Raw genomic sequence first — 11,712 nt, forward strand, 5'->3', positions numbered from 1 at the left:
GAAAGAAGAATATAACCAAATGGATTTTTTAGTTGGAAAGGGAGTGTTTTTAAAATTTAAAGTTACAAGACCACTGTGTATAGTATGATGAAAGGCAAATTCAAAAAAGGCCACTACTTTTTCGTCTGGTTTTTGTTTGACTGGATTCCGTTTGAGGAAAACAAGAGTGAAAGGGAACATGATTAGGCACAAACACTTGAGGGATGCTTATAAAGAAAACAAGGAACCAATTCTCATTTGTCCACCATGGGAAAACAAGTAGTAGCAAAGCCAGATCCTGAATGGCAGCTAATGAGCTCTCAGAAAAACAGGGTACAAACCACTTCTACAGAGCCAGCTCTAAGTGCAGTGAGGGCACTGTGTCCGCTTCAGAGATGTATTACTTTTGAAGACCGGTGTTGAGATCGTGCCCCCTTGTGTTCCCTCCCACCACACCTTTGCCTGACCCTCGGAACAGCATGCAATTTAGTTGCTTCTGTGCCAAGGATGGGGATTTAAGGAGACAGTCTATTTTAAGGATAAATGGGTGGATCAGAGATTTGATAATATGGAACCTCTTGCCTTCAAATTACCAATTTCAGTCCCTGCCAAGTTGCTGCTGTTGCTGGTGCAAAGCACCCTGCACAAGATGAGTTTGATAATCTCTATTTTGTTCCCACTGGCCCCTTCCCCACCCAACACCACATGCACAAAAAGGCACCTTTGTTTCCCTGAAGGAAGCCAAGACTTGAATTGAAATCCATGATTCAGCTAACTGAAATACAGTTATGGTGCCATGCTGCTCCCCAGGTGACAGCGGTTTTGGGAACAGAGGCCTTCAGTATGCCAGTCTGGTCAGTCTCACAGGCTCTCCATTGACTCACACGGACTCACTGGAAAAACAGAAGCAGGATCTATTAAAATACATTTTAAAACCTGGAAAGAAATTAAAGCTCCATTTGCAACCACATTTGTAATCACCCACACAACAGAAGCCACACAGCTCCTACAGCCACCCCACCACAGACTGGCATGGAAGCAGACCTGGGGGAGAGTTTAAAAGGTCAACAGGCCACTACCACTATCAAATACTCCATGCAGGAAGCCAAGCTTATTTTTGTCCATTTCTCACCAATTAGGCATGCAGGACTTTTTACATCATCATATCTCTCCCTTTCCCATGCTGTGCATATTTGGCAGCTGCTGGCCTTTCTCCTTATGCACATGAAACTCAATCCTCCTCTAGAGAAGAGCCTGTGTGTTTGGCAGCCAGCTCCATGTGATTACTTAAGCACCTGGGCTTGTATGAACCACCTGTGTAAGAAGCATTCAGCTCTCCCAGGCTTTCAATCCAAGTGAAAAAATTGTATTTTTGCATAATCTGCATCCAAAGCTTCTAAAACAAAGAAAAAGTTCAATGGTGGGTAGCAAATTAAAGTGCTGTGGTCTGGTCAATCTTTGCACAGTTCTCGCAAAATAAAACAAATGGGGAACTCTGAATTAAGGGCCTGACTTTGCTCCTTATTGGGTGCATCTACACATTCATTAATGTGTCTTAGATACTGCGCATTTAGTTTAGTACTTCCTTAATAAAGTACTAATACGCAGTACCTAGAGCTACTGCACAGTAGTGCCAGCGCACGGTAATTTAGTGACACTTACTACTGTGCATTAGCCTAATAATACTGCACAGTAGGCTATTCGTAGACTTTTTGCTATGACATGCTACTGAGCAGTGTCATTAGGCGAATGCACAGTAAGTCTCTCAATAGATGCACCCACTGAAAACTAATGGCTAAACTTCACTTGATTTTAATGAAATCCAAACAAGGAAAATAATTCCAGGACTGCCCAGAGGCCACAAATGAGATGAGGAACCCATTGTGCTAAGCATGGTACAAACACAGGAGCAGATAATTCCCCATTGGGCCTACAGGCTGAACAGGCCAAAGAGAGCATAAGGGAAGTCACAGGCAAGTGAAGTCAGATGAGATGGACAGCAACAAACACCACAGCTCCTTGCAAAGCAGCCTTAGGTCCTTCAGAGATTCCCAGCCCCAAGAGGTTTGTGTTAATATTGCTTTCTAGGGGCCCAGCCTGCAGGGATAGGAATTCTCCTCGGGAGAAGCCGTAACAAACAATTTCTGCTCCCTGAGGTGCACTGGTGGCTAAGCTAGCAGTTGCTGCTGCCACTGCCATTCTTGTGCCCATCCTGATGTTGCATCGGGGACTGATGTCCTGTTTGCCCACCCCTAGTTACACTACTGCTCCTCAGTGCTGGGCAGTTATAAATTGTCTCCAACCCCTTGACAATCCCTTCACAAGGTAAGGGCACTTAACTAGGGTCAACTACCAAGCTTCAGAACTTGCAGGTGATACGGGACTCAGGTTGCTTTGCTTAAGCTCAAAGATGGCTAGCACCCATCTCACCAAAAGGAACTCCAAAGAGGCCTCTGGACCTGCTGTGAATTTAGAGCATAATTTGTCCTTAAATATTTTGGATATCTCTGAACAAAGCCAAAACTGTGAAGACAAGTCCCTATCAAAGGATAATGCAATAAGCAATTATTTACTCATTGCTAGGTACTTGATGTAATCTTGCTAATGAAGCCAAGTTTTAATACTACCCAAAGGAATTCAGCTAAGTGACATGATGTCAACCAAGCCCTTGTAAATAGTATTGACTGGGACAATCTGTGACTGACATCATTTCATCTAACTGTGGATAAACTCTGGTCTTACAATGACTTATGCACAGATCTGATGGCATGATGTTGAACTGTATATGACCCAGAATGCAAAACTGCGGTCAATACAGGGTTGATTAACACAACCACTCAAGATAATACACTACTTTCATGCAACCTTCTAGTTAAGAACACCCTAGTGCAAGAGTCCTCTCGCCACAGTGTGAATTATTATAAAACCTGCCCCCTCACAGCTCATATTACTCCCCCAAGTGTTGTTCATATGTGGCGGACTTACTGATACAGCCTGGCATACCCGGGCTCGGAGGAGCTTCATTACAATTGGTGGAGCATGTCCGCCAAGTGGGGGAGGAGGGGAGAAGAGCCCTGGACCTGATTGAAGCCTGCATCTTGCAGGTCTGACAGCACTCTGGGGGCGGAGCCTCCAGAAGGTATAAGAGGAGCAGCGTGCCCAGCACACAGCAGACGTGCTGAGGGATGGAAAAGAGAGCGGAGCTAAGAAGAGCTGGGGAAGAGCAGTCCAGTAGGTGAGTGCTGTTGCCCTGAAGAGCCCCCAAAGACACCTCTCACCAGACAGGAACAGAGGATGGCTTCAGCCCCAGTCGGTGCATGACCCTGGGAGCTGGGCGGCAGCTCAGGTCTCCAGCCACTCAGTGCACAGAGCCTCAGACCCTGGGAACTGCACGAGGCAGCTCAGGTTTGCAACCGCCAGCATGAGCCCGGGAACCTGGAGCCAACAGGGCAGAGCGGCACGGTCTGGCAGGACCCCGACCCTGGCTGTTGCTTTAGGTGGCTCGGTCCCCCATTTCCTGGCATGCGGCCAGGACTCATGCACACACTCTGTGTGCAGCTGGTCCCAGGCAGGGACCTGGGCCTTGGAGCCGCAGAAGGCAGCCTGAGCCCTCAGCCATGAGCAGCAGGCAGAGCCCTTGGTGTCCAAAGTGGGGCACAGGGCTGCGAGGGGATCGAAGGCCCCACAGGAGCCGGAAGCCTGCGTCTGCATCAGCTGAAAAAAACCCTGGCTGGGGTGACAGGGACTCCACATTGCCCATTGGAGCTGTAAGTTATTGGGGGAAGCCCTTGGAAGGGGGTCTAGCAGAGGGCCTTGTGGGGAAAGTGTCCCCGGCAAGCCCACGAGGGGCTGAGAGGTACTGGGGCCCCTTCCTTCTCCCCTCCTGGAGCTGTGCCAAGGCCCCTAGCATCAAAGGGGAGTCTCCAGTACTCACAGTGATGTTGATACCCTGAAGGCTGTGCAGGCGCCTCATATTTTGTAGGTAGCACCTTATATTTTGTTATTTCTAATGTGAACGTGAACGTGTGTACACTTACCTATGCTTACCTGTTTCAGATCAGTTACTAACCTGTGCTGGGTTTGAGCCCATTGGTTGTGGTATAATTTCCTAGTCATCAATTATAGAATATAGCCTTATATGTAAACTATATATTGTATGTGTTTATTCATATCACTTGTTGGGTTATATGTATATTAACAATCCTGTATACAGTTAAGCTATTTGTGTCCTGGCCTGACTCTATAGAGAACAGAGGGAACAGGCCTATATTACAGACACCTCTCACAGCACTCCTGCCTGGCCACTTGTCTCTTCTATTTGGAGAGGGGAGCACATACCTGTGTGCACCCAGGTTACGCATAAAAAGAGCAAACCCCTCAACTGGGTTGCCATCATGGCATAGCCTACCTCATGATTCTCCTTTTGCCAGCCTGAACCACATCCTACAGAAATAACCAAAGGGCACCTGCCCTTATTTCTAATCAGCACATATTCCTGGGGTGGCTACAGTGATTTCTTAAAACAAGTCATATTTAATATATAGATTTTTGCTTTTGTTATAGTGCAATTTATGAAGTGGAAGCAAGAAGCACAAATACCAACCAGGGCTCAATTCACTGCCCAATTAAGTCACCACAAAGATCACACAGACTTAAGGGGTCCTGGATCCAGCCCAAGTTACAAACCAGCTCTCCTCAGGTATTTGACATGCCCCACCATCCCAGTGCTCAGGAACTATTGCCCTACCTTGCTGTAAACTTACACCCTCCAGAGCTAGCCAAGCTCACTGTCTATTTTTCCAGCCTCCACAAAAGCAGGGTACTCCGGGATCCTGAGGAAACCTAGAAGGAGAGCAATTGTTGAAAAAGCTCTGATTTAAAAGATGTATTGGCCCAGGCTGGGTTGGATTCCCTCAAGAGATTCCAGGGATAGAGAAGAAAACTCACTTAACATTTGGTGGCTTGGAATGACTCCAAGGCTGGCAGATAACGGTTTCAGAACAATATTTTGCTGTAACAGCTCCTGGGCAAGAAGCAAAAAGTATTTTTATTAAAGATGTGATGCTGTAAAGCTGCCCTGTGGCTTGAGAGGGGGGGCAGGGGGAAACCCAAAATGATAACATGTTTAACATGTAGAGCTTCCATCTAAAATGGAAATCTGCAGAAACTTTTCATGTTTTCGTATTGTGAAAGATTTTCAAAGCTACGAAACATTAACACTTCACCTGAACTGTAGCTCCACTGCGTGGAAGAAGATACCAAAGTAAAAGGTAAGGCAAACTTTAAGGAAAAATTCTCTTCAGTGGGTGAGATTCACCAGGGCCAGCACAAAGCCTGTAAAACAGGGCTTAAGAAGTACACACGCGTCATGCTGGTCCTCTCTGAAGGAGAGAGTTTCATCCAATGAAATCACCTTCACAAAAAAAAAAAATAGACTGCCAAGGGAAGTGTCCAAGAAACCGGCAAAACAAGCAGCAGAGTCCACTTTGGTTAAGATATTAATGGTGGCATTGCACAGCAGTCTTGCAAAATGCCCAGACCAGACTGGATAGCCCGAGTAGCTATATACTGGCCTTCATACGGAGCTGGGGGATCTCATCGTCACCCAAACAGGGGCCTATCAGTACCTGGAAGGGAGACTCCCACAGAACATCCCAAATCCCAAGTGTCAATAGGTGGCACTTTTTTTCCAACTTGGTACTGATGCAGTGTGACTCCATGTTGTGAGGAAGGGTCAGTGTTCCAGGAAAAAAAGTAAATTCAAAGTCCTAACTGCTTGCAGTATTTAAAGATCTCTTTACAACTTTCACAAAAATAAGATGACAGCCCTGTTATTTTGTCTATATTGGTATGGCAATTATTATTTGGTATGGTAATACTTATTACCACATATATAAATTGGTATGGTAATAATTATTTTGGCTACATGCATATGGTAATTATTTTATGCCTACCTAAAATTCTCTTATGAGATTCAATAGGAAGCAACATTCCTTTTTAGTTTGTAAAATAGCATGGCGATGTACTGTTAAATAGGCTTCTGTGTATCGCCCCAAGATGAATGCACGTCAGCAATAGTGAAGTGATTCCAGAGTGCGTATGTGTAAAGCTTGTAGTATTTCCTAAGATCTTTGGGTTTTCAAACTGCTGTATAAGTGCTTTTTCTTTTTTCATGGACAACCCATTCTAATTCTAAATGACCTGGTGGCCCACTTGAACATACCTTGTCCCATACACAGCTTTTGAATCATCTTTGTCTTCAGTGGTGGACTTCCACACAGGCACAGGGAGGAGAATGTCACCTTCAGAGACCATATCTCTAGCAAGATTATTTAGCAGCTCCTAAGAACTGAGCTTGGGTTTTAAGAGCTGCCTCATGACAGGATACAACATGTCTACTGCCCTCAACGAGGGTTTGCAGCCCCTGAACTAGAGCAGCTCTTTCAGTAGTAAAATTCCACCTTAGCAGCACCAGAGCCGAGCAATACAACACAGCCCTGAGGACGTGAGATAAATAGTCTTGTAGCAACATCACCAGAAACAAAGAACAAGTTCAGGCCTGCCTTGCCACATGTCGGAGGTCTTCTGCCTGTTCGGATAAAGATGAATACAGCCCATGCGTTCTTTTTCCCCCTTGGAAAGACTTTAAAGGTTTTATAAGGATTAAAAGCCACACACTTTGTTCATGCCTCCTACCCAGCACCTCAGAAATAGCTCATCTTCATTATAGGAGGAAGACTGCTCACACAAAGAAAGTATTCAGTGGTTGGATTGCTCCAGTTAAGTTCCCCTTTCCTCCATTCAGGTACATGACTGGTCACCAGAGCTAACCAAGAGTCTCTCCTAGCATTTCCTCAGGCTAAAAAGCAACTTCAAAGTACCCCTAAGGCAGAGCTGGGTCTTACAGTCAAAAACAAGGAGCCTTATGTTTCCAACTGAATCATCAGGTTTGGCTTTAACAAGTCACTCCCTTGGTTTGACAGCACCCCAAAGCTGTTTTAAACAACTAGGTAAACTAATTTGGATAGGAACAGATACTCTTCCCCATACACATACATTTCTTTCAGATATTTTAGTCCTATTGTTAGGGACCTACCAAAATTGCGATTGTGGGGGGGGTTTTTGCAGAAAACGTGAAATCAGGCAAGGTCTATGAAAAATGGCAGGCTCACTGCAACACAAACAAACAAACAGCACAATTTACCAACAAGCAGACAGCATGGCGGGGGGAGGCAGGGGGCGGGGTGGGGCTGCTCCCAGCAGGAGGCAGGGAGGCTGCAGGCAGCTGCACCCAGGTCTGGGGCTGGCCATGGCAGGCAGCCCAGAAGGTTGCAAGTGGCTGCACTGAGGCCCGCAGAGCCCCACCCCAGCTCATTGCATGCATGCACCTGCTGCCAGCAAGGAGCCAAGCTGGGGCTCCACAGACCCCAGCAAAGCCACTTGCAGCCTCCCAGCTGCCTAACACAACCAGTCCAGGACCCGGTGCAGCTGCCTGCAGCCTCCCTGCTTGGGGATGGCCCGAAACTACAGTTTAATTAACCTGATTAAGCCCAGGGAAGCCATTATTCCAAACTTAATGCATCGATTAATGGCTTCCCCAGACTTAATCATGGAAATTAAGCTACAGTTTTGGTCCATCTGGCAATCTGCAGGGAGGGGCAGAACTGCTGGAGCCCATCGGCCAAGCAGAGGCTGGAGGTGGGGGGGCAGGGACGGGGCTGTGCTCAACCCAGAAAAATTGCAGCCAGCCCTGGGATCTGCCCTCAAATTTGGTAGACTCCTACCTATTATTCTTCATTTCGAACAATCCTGTGCTCTCCAATTTCATCTGAAGGTAGAAACACGCATAACTACTGCTTACAGTAAGCCAGGTCACCAGGCCAAAATGCATGTAATCTTTCTTGGTTCTGCTTTTCAGATCTAATACCTTAATGGTACAGTTTATCTTCTTTTTTAAAAAAGATGGTTATATTCAGTGGTTAATCCTGTTTGTATGGAAAAAGTTATCTTAAAAAAAAACCTGAAAACTTACTCCTCAACAGATCCCACTTTCAGTCACAGCAGCCTCTTTTCAGAGCAAAAGAGTTTTTTTCCTTTGGATTTAAACGTACAAACAACTCAGGAATCAGAGTTGAATTCTAACCAGGCATCATAAGCAAAACTAGCAGCTATGTTTTAATTGTAGACTCATCATGAGGAATATGATGATTATTACAATAGTATAACATGCAATCTCACTGCCATGTGTTGCCTACAAAGTGCTAAGCAAATACTAACTCAAGCCCTGCCTACACACCTGCTGGCAGGTATATATCATCATCCTCTTTGTAGAAAGGCATCAATGGAATCACCAAAAACTTTCACGATTTGTGCTGGGCATCAAAGTAGAGCTGCCAGGTAGGTCTACACTCGGACCAGAAAGCCAGTTCTACATCCAGCCTTTGGCTAGGGTTTCATTTTCTTGGGATTAGTTACAATAATGCAAAAACTGTGGGTAGACTCAGGGCCATCCCTAGGGTATGGTGAATCAGGACAACTGCACCATGCCCTGCACTTTAGGGGGCTCCACGCTTTGACATCTGAGGGCTGCAGCAGAGGTGCTGCCTAGCACCTGCCCTGGAGCCCCTGCAAGGCTGCCATGCACCAGGCACCGTGGCTCAGCTCGGCTCAGGGCCCTCTGCTGCAAGGGTATCCCCAACCCAGCCCACTGTGGCCTTCACCTCGGTTGCTCCACACTGCAAGCAGCCCACCGGGCTGGGCTGGGCTGTGCCAGCGGCAGTTCCCTCAGCACCAGGGCCAGGGCCAGGGCCAGGGCTGCCACCTCTATCCCGCTCTGCGTGGCGCCTGTCCTCTTAAGGGGGCCCTGCACCAGCTGATTTGCCCCAGGCCCTGCACCCCTCTAGGGTTGGCCCTGGGTAGACTAGTCCTAAGATTCTCTGTTGAACTAGAAATGGGGTCATCTCTTAGACCAGTGCAACGTGAGTGTAACATACACCCAAACCAAAAAGGTTGCACATTTTGTATCCATTTTATACTGGTACATGAAGATAGAGATGCAGAAGCAAAGATCAGACGCTCAGTTTCTATAGTGCCACAACCTCAATAGAGAGGAGCCCCTGGTTCATTTTCATATCCCAGGTGGAGTTGGCTGGGAGACAGTAACATGCATCTTTTGGCTTTTACCCTGAGGGTCAGGTTTTGGAAGTACAGCGTGAGAATAAATACAGAAGCCCACCATGTAATTCCCAGCACACACACTGCACAGCTCCAAACCTTCCACAAACCAGATGTATGGTCACTCCATCCTGACTGGCCATCACTACTCAATATCCTAAGGTGAAAAATGAAGCACGAATGCACTCCTGGATGACATTACATTAGACAGAGAGACTGGGGAGTAGCACAGAAAATACAGGTGAATTTTCCTAGCATGTACAAATCACACCAAAAATGCCTAAAGCATTTGGGTACTTAACAAATAAAGCAGCAAAAGATGGAAAAAGCTTGCAGGGAAAAAATGCAGTTTCCAATAACCTAAGCTTTGGAATCTATCACTTTGAATGTCAGTATCAAATGGCAAGAGCAGGGCAGTACATAAGTGGAGTGGATATAGTTGCAATAGAAGCAACAGTCCTTGCAGCCTGGTTTACTAGGGAAGGAAGTTCAAAACAGCAAAGCTTTATGACAGCTCAGTCCCTTCCAGCCAGGTATCCATAACACAATAACGGACCATCCACAGCCAGGGCTATGTGGGACTCCTGTGGGTACTTTTAGCAGAAGGGTAAGGAGTTGTGAAGAGCAAAAATCTGACTTACTCTTAAGCCTAAAGCAGGCTCCTCCAGTGCAGAGTTGAGGCACACTGGCAGACGATGCTTGCACAGAGTATCTGCTCTGCCATGCAGTACTAGCCTAAAATGGGTTGTATTTTGTTCAGTGATTAGATACACACGTCATTATTACAATTGTGTGTGCGACTAGCACGTGCAAGTGACCATCTGTCCAAGCCATTAACTACTGTGCATAAGAATCCCTGGGGGAGCTCTCATACAAATCAGACAGACGTGTCTGTGAGTATGTCACGTATACAACTGCTGACTTGCATTTTTTTTTTTTAATTTACACAAATCTCCACAGCCGTCAATCTGTCACCAGTGCCGAATTCACTCGAGAAAGGATCGGCCTGAAGAACAGCAGCTGTTTATCACAATCTGAGTATGTAGCATTTCCCACTGAAGGATTCAGACTCGTGAACAAAAGGGAATCCTACAGGACCGTACCGAATAACCCGGTTCTTGAAAGACTTGTAGAATATGGAATGCAGCGAGGCCCCCGAGAATGAAAACTTGCATTCAGTTCTTCCTCTGCAGAACATAAAATAACAAACAACAAGGAGTATTTGGTCCATTGTTTTATCAGAGAAAGGGGGAGTGCATAGAAAGGGGCAGGGTATACAGCTGAGTTTGCCAGCAGGCATGGCTTAGCTGAGGAAGTCCTGCCTGAGCTTCAGCATATCCGCTCCTCTCCAGGAGCGGTGGGGGGAGACAGGAAGGAGAGAAAATAGAGAACAAATGATCATGTAACCCTTGAGAGAAACCCGTCTGCTCTAGGAGAACTTATTTAGCTCCAGAACATAGAGCCTCCTGCGATACAAAAGAAAAAAAGGAAAGAAAACCATGCCAGTTCTTCCGTTACCGTGTTCTGTCACTGGAAAAAATGGGAGGAAACAGATGTTTAGCTCTATAGTGTCAGGAAATTCTCTTTCATGGTATGGTTACCTCAATGTATTTAGGTCAAATAAATAGTAAGGAACACATGACTTCTCTTTCTCTCTCTCTGCCTCTCCCCAGACAACTCTTCAGTCACCCTCGGTGCTTCTCTGAACACGCTAGACAAAACCTGGCTGGGTTTTTTTTTCTATGTTGTACATTCAGACGGAGAGGAGGAGTTGTAGTACAGTAAGAGAATCAAAGGAGTAAAAGGAACTGAAGATTTCAATTAGAAAGTAAATCTCCAGGATGGATTCCTACCAGTGCATTTTCTTCTCGGTGTCTCCCATAAATGCCCAGGCAGATTTCAAAGTCAGGCATTTTTCTGGAAAACCTGCACTATGTTGTATAAGACACTGTGGCTAGGGACAGACATTACACACAAACCACTTTAAATGGTCAGAAACTGGTTTAAACCTGTAACAGAACAGGAGTTCAGTGCACGTAAACCAGTTTCAAAACGGTCAAAACTGGATTAAGATAAACCTGGTTGAATGTAGTATCAGACTTAATCGATTTGGATCAAACCAGGTTATGCAACTTCTGTCCCAGACCCCTTCCCAGTTTAAGTTAAATCAGAGCCCTCCAGTATCCCAACATGCTCTCTGGGCTGGGCTCTCTGCTCCAGCCCAGCAGGACTAGCTCTGCCCCTCTGCTCTCCTGACACAGCAGGGACAGGCAGGGGTGGGAGCCTGGCCAGACCCAGGCCCAGAAGGGAGCAGGGAAAAGCTACATTCCTCCCTTGTCCCACCAGCATGACCTGCATTTCTCCACTCGCTGCTCTGTGGCCAGCCCTAGCAGTAGCCTAGAGTAAACTGTCCAGGGATGGGGTTTAACTCCCCTCTCCCTGTGCCACTGGCACAGATCTGAGCTGGGTCTGCCAGGAGGTCCCCGCTCACTGCTGCAGTGGTGGGGGCATGGCCAGAGGCCGGCCAATATAGAGGCCCCCTGAAGCAAGATGCGGGGG

At 46.6% G+C, this 11,712-nt stretch overlaps 1 protein-coding gene across 1 annotated transcript in view; it reads right to left on the reverse strand.

Annotated features, from left to right (window-relative positions):
* LOC102371144 overlaps window positions 1-11,712 on the reverse strand; it is a 71,889-nt gene that overhangs the window by 26,184 nt on the left and 33,993 nt on the right. Inside the window, exon 2 of the mRNA XM_025209818.1 lies at window positions 701-872. The gene's annotated coding sequence lies outside the window, so the exon portion shown is untranslated. The remainder of the gene's footprint in view (window positions 1-700; window positions 873-11,712) is intronic.

This window comes from Alligator sinensis, unplaced genomic scaffold (assembly GCF_000455745.1).
Source record: "Alligator sinensis unplaced genomic scaffold, ASM45574v1 scaffold830_1, whole genome shotgun sequence".
NCBI classification, from domain to species: Eukaryota; Metazoa; Chordata; order Crocodylia; family Alligatoridae; genus Alligator; species Alligator sinensis.